Source organism: Anomaloglossus baeobatrachus, unplaced genomic scaffold (genome assembly GCF_048569485.1).
Source record: "Anomaloglossus baeobatrachus isolate aAnoBae1 unplaced genomic scaffold, aAnoBae1.hap1 Scaffold_228, whole genome shotgun sequence".
NCBI classification, from domain to species: Eukaryota; Metazoa; Chordata; class Amphibia; order Anura; family Aromobatidae; genus Anomaloglossus; species Anomaloglossus baeobatrachus.
Window position 1 is genome coordinate 375,059 of NW_027442005.1, and position 9,458 is coordinate 384,516.

Sequence of the window (9,458 nt, forward strand, 5' to 3'; positions counted from 1 at the left end):
CGATCAGCTCAGAATTCCCCATCCTATGACTCATTCACCAAAATCCCCGGCCACAGAGCATGATCACCGGAGGGAGCGTGCACGGCCACAGAGCATGATCACCGGAGGGAGCGTGCACGGCCACAGAGCATGATCACCGGAGGGAGCGTGCACGGCCACAGAGCATGATCACCGGAGGGAGTGTGCACGGCCACAGAGCATGATTACCGGAGGGAGCGTGCACGGCCACAGAGCATGATCACCGGAGGGAGCGTGCACGGCCACAGAGCATGATCACCGGAGGGAGCGTGCACGACCACAGAGCATGATCACCGAAGGGAGCGTGCACGGCCACAGAGCATGATCACCGGAGGGAGCGTGCACGGCCACAGAGCATGATCACCGGAGGGAGTGTGCACGGCCACAGAGCATGATCACCGGAGGGAGCGTGCACGGCCACAGAGCATGATCACCGGAGGGAGCGTGCACGGCCACAGAGCATGATCACCGGAGGGAGCGTGCACGGCCACAGAGCATGATCACCGGAGGGAGCGTGCACGGCCACAGAGCATGATCACCGGAGGGAGCGTGCACGGCCACAGAGCATGATCACCGGAGGGAGTGTGCACGGCCACAGAGCATGATTACCGGAGGGAGCGTGCACGGCCACAGAGCATGATCACCGGAGGGAGCGTGCACGGCCACAGAGCATGATCACCGGAGGGAGCGTGCACGACCACAGAGCATGATCACCGAAGGGAGCGTGCACGGCCACAGAGCATGATCACCGGAGGGAGCGTGCACGGCCACAGAGCATGATCACCGGAGGGAGTGTGCACGGCCACAGAGCATGATCACCGGACGGAGCGTGCACGGCCACAGAGCATGATCACCGGAGGGAGCGTGCACGGCCACAGAGCATGATCACCGGAGGGAGCGTGCACGGCCACAGAGCATGATCACCGGAGGGAGCGTGCACGGCCACAGAGCATGATCACCGGAGGGAGCGTGCACGGCCACAGAGCATGATCACCGGAGGGAGTATGCACGGCCACAGAGCATGATCACCGGAGGGAGCGTGCACGGCCACAGAGCATGATCACCGGAGGGAGCGTGCACGGCCACAGAGCATGATCACCGGAGGGAGCGTGCACGGCCACAGAGCATGATCACCGGAGGGAGCGTGCACGGCCACAGAGCATGATCACCGGAGGGAGTGTGCACGGCCACAGAGCATGATCACCGGAGGGAGCGTGCACGGCCACAGAGCATGATCACCGGAGGGAGCGTGCACGGCCACAGAGCATGATCACCGGAGGGAGCATGCACGGCCACAGAGCATGATCACCGGAGGGAGCGTGCACGGCCACAGAGCATGATCACCGGAGGGATCGTGCACAGCCACAGAGCATGATCACCGGAGGGATCGTGCACAGCCACAGAGCATGATCACCGGAGGGAGTGTGCACGACCACAGAGCATGATCACCGGAGGGACTGTGCACAGCCACAGAGCATGATCACCGGAGGGAGCGTGCACGGCCACAGAGCATGATCACCGGAGGGAGCGTGCACGGCCACAGAGCATGATCACCGGAGGGAGTATGCACGGCCACAGAGCATGATCACCGGAGGGAGCGTGCACGGCCACAGAGCATGATCACCGGAGGGAGTGTGCACGGCCACAGAGCATGATCACCGGAGGGAGCGTGCACGGCCACAGAGCATGATCACCGGAGGGAGCGTGCACGGCCACAGAGCATGATCACCGGAGGGAGCGTGCACGGCCACAGAGCATGATCACCGGAGGGAGCGTGCACGGCCACAGAGCATGATCACCGGAGGGAGTGTGCACGGCCACAGAGCATGATTACCGGAGGGAGCGTGCACGGCCACAGAGCATGATCACCGGAGGGAGCGTGCACGGCCACAGAGCATGATCACCGGAGGGAGCGTGCACGGCCACAGAGCATGATCACCGGAGGGAGCGTGCACGGCCACAGAGCATGATCACCGGAGGGAGCGTGCACGGCCACAGAGCATGATCACCGGAGGGAGTGTGCACGGCCACAGAGCATGATTACCGGAGGGAGCGTGCACGGCCACAGAGCATGATCACCGGAGGGAGTGTGCACGGCCACAGAGCATGATCACCGGAGGGAGCGTGCACGGCCACAGAGCATGATCACCGGAGGGAGCGTGCACGGCCACAGAGCATGATCACCGGAGGGAGCGTGCACAGCCACAGAGCATGATCACCGGAGGGAGTGTGCACGACCACAGAGCATGATCACCGGAGGGAGTGTGCACAGCCACAGAGCATGATCACCGGAGGGAGCGTGCACGGCCACAGAGCATGATCACCGGAGGGAGCGTGCACGGCCACAGAGCATGATCACCGGAGGGAGCGTGCACGGCCACAGGGCATGATCACCGGAGGGAGCGTGCACAGCCACAGAGCATGATCACCGGAGGGAGTGTGCACGGCCACAGAGCATGATCACCGGAGGGAGTGTGCACGGCCACAGAGCATGATCACCGGAGAGAGTGTGCACGGCCACAGAGCATGATCACCGGAGGGAACATGCACGGCCACAGAGCATGATCACCGGAGGGAGCGTGCACAGCCACAGAGCATGATCACCGGAGGGAACATGCACGGCCACAGAGCATGATCACCGGAGGGGATGTGCACGGCCACAGAGCATGATCACCGGAATGTGCACGGCCACAGAGCATGATCACCGGAGGGAGCGTGCACAGCCACAGAGCATGATCACCGGAGGGAGTGTGCACGGCCACAGAGCATGATCACCGGAGGGAGTGTGCATGGCCACAGAGCATGATCACCGGAGAGAGTGTGCACGGCCACAGAGCATGATCACCGGAGGGAACATGCACGGCCACAGAGCATGATCACCGGAGGGAGCGTGCACAGCCACAGAGCATGATCACCGGAGGAAGCATGCACGGCCACAGAGCATGATCACCGGAGGGAGTGTGCACGGCCACAGAGCATGATCACCGGAGGGAGTGTGCACGGCCAAAGAGCATGATCACCGGAGGGAACATGCACGGCCACAGAGCATGATCACCAGAGGGAGCGTGCACGGCCACAGAGCATGATCACCGGAGGGAGCGTGCATGGCCACAGAGCATGATCACCAGAGGGAACGTGCACGGCCACAGAGCATGATCACCGGAGGGAGTGTGCACGGCCACAGAGCATGATCACCGGAGGGAGTGTGCACGGCCACAGAGCATGATCACCGGAGGGAGCGTGCACAGCCACAGAGCATGATCACCGGAGGAAGCGTGCACGGCCACAGAGCATGATCACCGGAGGGAGTGTGCACGGCCACAGAGCATGATTACCAGAGGGAGTGTGCACGGCCAAAGAGCATGATCACCGGAGGGAACATGCACGGCCACAGAGCATGATCACCGGAGGGAACGTGCACGGCAACAGAGCAAGATCACCGGAGGGAGTGTGCACGGCCACAGAGCATGATCACCGGAGGGAGTGTGCACGGCCACAGAGCATGATCACCGGAGGGAGTGTGCACGGCCACAGAGCATGATCACCGGAATGTGCACGGCCACAGAGCATGATCACCGGAGGGAGCGTGCACAGCCACAGAGTATGATCACCGGAGGGAGTGTGCACGGCCACAGAGCATGATCACCGGAGGGAACATGCACGGCAACAGAGCAAGATCACCGGAGGGAGTGTGCACGGCCACAGAGCATGATCACTGGAGGGAGCGTGCATGGCCACAGAGCATGATCACCAGAGGGAACGTGCACGGCCACAGAGCATGATCACCGGAGGGAGTGTGCACAGCCACAGAGCATGATCACCGGAGGGAGTATGCACGGCCACAGAGCATGATCACCGAAGAGAGCGTGTACGGCCACAAAGCATGATCACCGGAGGGAGGGTGCACGGCCACAGAGCATGATCACCGGAGGGAGTGTGCACGGCCACAGAGCATGATCACCGGAGGGAGCGTGCACGGCCATAGACCATGATCACCGGAGGAAACGTGCACGACCACAGAGCATGATCACCGGAGGGAACATGCACGGCCACAGAGCATGATCACCGGAGGGAGCGTGTACGGCCACAAAGCATGATCACCGGAGGGAGCGTGCACGGCCACAAAGCATGATCACCGGAGGGAGTGTGCACGGCCACAGAGCATGATCACCGGAGGGAGTGTGCACGGCCACAGAGCATGATCACCGGAGGGAGCGTGCACGGCAACAGAGCAAGATCACCGGAGGGAGTGTGCACGGCCACAGAGCATGATCACCGGAGGGAGTGTGCACGGCCACAGAGCATGATCACCGGAATGTGCACGGCCACAGAGCATGATCACCGGAGGGAGCGTGCACGGCCATAGACCATGATCACCGGAGGAAACGTGCACGACCACAGAGCATGATCACCGGAGGGAACATGCACAGCCACAGAGCATGATCACCGGAGGGAGCGTGCACGGCCACAAAGCATGATCACCGGAGGGAGCGTGCACGGCCACAAAGCATGATCACCGGAGGGAGTGTGCACGGCCACAGAGCATGATCACCGGAGGGAGTGTGCACTGCCACAGAGCATGATCACCGGTGGGAGCGTGCACGGCAACAGAGCAAGATCACCGGAGGGAGTGTACACGGCCACAGAGCATGATCACCGGAGGGAGTGTGCACGGCCACAGAGCATGATCACCGGAATGTGCACGGCCACAGAGCATGATCACCGGAGGGAGCGTGCACGGCCACAGAGCATGATCACCGGAGGGAGCGTGCACAGCAACAGAGCATGATCACCGGAGGGAGTGTGCACGGCCACAGAGCATGATCACCGGAGGGAGTGTGCACGGCCACAGAGCATGATCACCGGAATGTGCACGGCCACAGAGCATGATCACCGGAGGGAGCGTGCACAGCCACAGAGCATGATCACCGGAGGGAGTGTGCACGGCCACAGAGCATGATCACCAGAGGGAACATGCACGGCCACAGAGCATGATCACTGGAGGGAGCGTGCACGGCCACAAAGCATGATCACCGGAGGGAGCGTGCACAGCCACAGAGCATGATCACCGGAGAGAGTGTGCACGGCCACAGAGCATGATCACCGGAGGGAGCGTGCACAGCCACAGAGCATGATCACCGGAGGGAGTGTGCACGGCCACAGAGCATGATCACCGGAGGGAGTGTGCACGGCCACAGAGCATGATCACCGGAGAGAGTGTGCACGGCCACAGAGCATGATCACCGGGGGAGTGTGCACGGCCACAGAGCATGATCACCGGAGGGAGCGTGCACGGCCACAGAGCATGATCACCGGAGGGAGCGTGCACGGCCACAGAGCATGATCACCGGAGGGAGCGTGCACGGCCACAGAGCATGATCACCGGAGGGAGTGTGCACGGCCACAGAGCATGATCACCGGAGGGAGCGTGCACGGCCACAGAGCATGATCACCGGAGGGAGTGTGCACGGCCATAGAGCATGATCACCGAAGAGAGCGTGTACAGCCACAAAGCATGATCACCGGAGGGAGGGTGCACGGCCACAGAGCATGATCACCGGAGGGAGTGTGCATGGCCACAGAGCATGATCAGCGGAGGGAGTGTGCAAGGCCACAGAGCATGATCACCGGAGGGAGCGTGCACGGCCATAGACCATGATCACCGGAGGAAACGTGCACGACCACAGAGCATGATCACCGGAGGGAACATGCACGGCCACAGAGCATGATCACCGGAGGGAGCGTGTACGGCCACAGAGCATGATCACCGGAGGAAACGTGCACGACCATAGAGCATGATCACCGGAGGAAACGTGCACGGCCACAGAGCATGATCACCGGAGGGAGCGTGCACAGCCACAGAGCATGATCACCGGAGGGAACGTGCACGGCCACAGAGCATGATCACCGGAGGGAGTGTGCACGGCCACAGAGCATGATCACCGGAGGGAGCGTGTACGGCCACAAAGCATGATCACCGGAGGGAACGTGCACGGCCACAGAGCATGATCACCGGAGGGAGTGTGCACCGCCACAGAGCATGATCACCGGAGGGAGTGTGCACGGCCACAGAGCATGATCACCAGAGGGAACGTGCACGGCCACAGAGCATGATCACCGGAGGGAGCGTGCACGGCCACAGAGCATGATCACCGGAGGGAGCGTGCACAGCCACAGAGCATGATCACCGGAGGGAGCGTACACGGCCACAGAGCATGATCACCGGAGGGAGCGTGCACGGCCACAAAGCATGATCACCGGAGGGAGTGTGCACAGCCACAGAGCATGATCACCGGAGGGAGTGTGCACGGCCACAGAGCATGATCACCGAAGAGAGCGTGTACGGCCACAAAGCATGATCACCGGAGGGAACGTGCACGGCCACAGAGCATGATTACCGGAGGGAGTGTGCACGACCACAGAGCATGATCACCGGAGGGAGTGTGCACGGCCACAGAGCATGATCACCGGAGGGAGTATGCACGGCCACAGAGCATGATCACCAGAGGGAACGTGCATGGCCACAGAGCATGATCACCGGAGGGAGCGTGCACGGCCACAGAGCATGATCACCGGAGGGAGCGTGCACAGCCACAGAGCATGATCACCGGAGGGAGCGTACACGGCCACAGAGCATGATCACCGGAGGGAGCGTGCACGGCCACAAAGCATGATCACCGGAGGGAGTGTGCACAGCCACAGAGCATGATCACCGGAGGGAGTGTGCACGGCCACAGAGCATGATCACCGAAGAGAGCGTGTACGGCCACAAAGCATGATCACCGGAGGGAACGTGCACGGCCACAGAGCATGATTACCGGAGGGAGTGTGCACGACCACAGAGCATGATCACCGGAGGGAGTGTGCACGGCCACAGAGCATGATCACCGGAGGGAGTATGCACGGCCACAGAGCATGATCAGCGGAGGGAGTGTGCACGGCCACAGAGCATGATCACCGGAGGGAGCGTGCACGGCCATAGACCATGATCACCGAAGGAAACGTGCACGACCACAGAGCATGGTCACCGGAGGGAACATGCACGGCCACAGAGCATGATCACCGGAGGGAGCGTGTACGGCCACAGAGCATGATCATCGGAGGAAACGTGCACGACCACAGAGCATGATCACCGGAGGGAGTGTGCACGGCCACAGAGCATGATCACCGGAGGGAGCGTGTACGGCCACAAAGCATGATCACCGGAGGGAACGTGCACGGCCACAGAGCATGATTACCGGAGGGAGTGTGCACGGCCACAGAGCATGATCACCGGAGGGAGTGTGCACGGCCACAGAGCATGATCACCGGAGGGAGCATGCCCGGCCACAGAGCATAATCAATGGAGTGAGCGTGCACGGCCACAGAGCATGATCACCAGAGGGAGTGTACCCGGCAACAGAGCATGATCACCGGAGGGAGCGTGCATGGCCAGAGCATGATCACCGGAGGGAGCATGCCCGGCCACAGAGGATGATCACCAGAAAGAGCGTGCACGGACACAGAGCATGATCACCGGAGGGCGCGTGCACGGCCACAGAGCATGATCACCGGAGGGCGCGTGCACGGCCACAGAGCATGCTCACTGGAGGGCGCGTGCACGGCCACAGAGCATGATCACCGGAGGGCGCGTGCACGGCCACAGAGCATGATCACCGGAGGGAGTGTGCACGGCCACAGAGCATGATCACCGGAGGGCGCGTGCACGGCCACAGAGCATGCTCACCGGAGGGCGCGTGCACGGCCACAAAGCATGATCACTGGAGGTCGTCCGCACACCACACACAGATTCTGGTCTGATGTTTCGGAGTTTATAATATTACTAGCTGTACTACGCGGCTTCACCCGGGGTAATAACTGCTGTTAACAAAATAGAATGTATTAACAAAAATGTATTCTGCACAAACACCACAAAACACATAGATATAAATGTAATTATGTCTGTCTCCCCCTCTGTATATATCTGTCTCTTTCCCTGTCTGTCTCTGACTGTCTGTCTCTTTCTCCATCTGTCTCAATCTCTTTCCCTGTCTGTCTATCTCTTTCCCTGTCTATCTCTTTCCCTGTCTGTCACTTTCCCTGTCTGTCACTTTCCCTTTCTTTCCCTGTCTGTCTCTTTGTCTGTGTCTGTCTCTTAACCTGTCTCTCTTTCCCTCTCTTTCCCTGTCAGTCTGTCTCTTTGTCTGTGTCTCTCTCTTTGTGTCTGGCTCTTACCTTGTCTATGTCTGTCTCTTACCCTGTTTGTGTCTGCCTCTTTCCCTGTCTGTCTCTTTGTGTCTGTCTCTTACCTTGTCTATGTCTGTTTCTTTCACTGTCTGTGTCTGCCTCTTTCCCTGTCTGTCTCTTTGTGTCTGTCTCTTACCCTGTCTATGTCTGTTTCTTTCACTGTCTGTGTCTGCCTCTTTCCCTGTCTGTCTGTCACTTTCCCTGGCTGCATTGTGACACGCCAACATTGCATATAAGGGCGTGGCTGCGCATTCTTTTGAAGTTCTGGCTGCACTGTGTCTCCCAGCTCCATTCGCTTTAATGGAGGCAGTTTTTTTGGCGAATAACTGTAAAGAGTGGGGTTAAAATTTCCGCTCAAAACATAGCCTATGACGCTCTCGGGGTCCAGAAGTGTGAGTGTGCAAAATTTTGTGGCTGTAGCTGCGACAGTGCGGATGCCAATCCCGGACATACATACACACACTATGCACACATTCAGCTTTATATATTAGATAATTATTATTTATTATTTATAGCGCCATTTATTCCATGGCGCTTTACAAGTGAAAGAGGGTATACGTACAACAATCATTAACAGTACAAGACAGACTGGTATAGGAGAGAGAGGACCCTGCCCGCGAGGGCTCACAGTCTACAGGAGGAGAGAGGACCCTGCCCGCGAGGGCTCAGAGTCTACAGGAGGAGAGCGGACCCTGCCCGTGAGGGCTCACAGTCTACAGGAGGAGAGAGGTCCCTGCCCGCGAGGGCTCACAGTCTACAGGAGGAGAGAGGACCCTGCCCGCGAGGACTCACAGTCTACAGGAGGAGAGAGGACCCTGCCCGCGAGGGCTCACAGCCTACAGGAGGAGAGCGGACCCTGCCCGCGAGGGCTCACAGTCTACAGGAGGAGAGAGGTCCCTGCCCGCGAGGGCTCACAGTCTACAGGAGGAGAGCGGACCCTGCCCGCGAGGGCTCACACTCTACAGGAGGAGAGAGGACCCTGCCCGCGAGGGCTCACGGTCTACAAGAGGTGAGAGGATCCTGCCCGCGAGGGCTCACAGTCTACAGGAGGAGAGAGGACCCTGCCCGCGAGGGCTCACTGTGAGGCAAATCCCGGGATATGAAGATGAATTATGACTCCAGTCATAATCCCTCATCACTCCCTGGCAGTGCCCCCTCCCTTCTTGTTCTCAGTGTTCCACTTACACCTCCATGGCCATGTCCTGTGATATGGA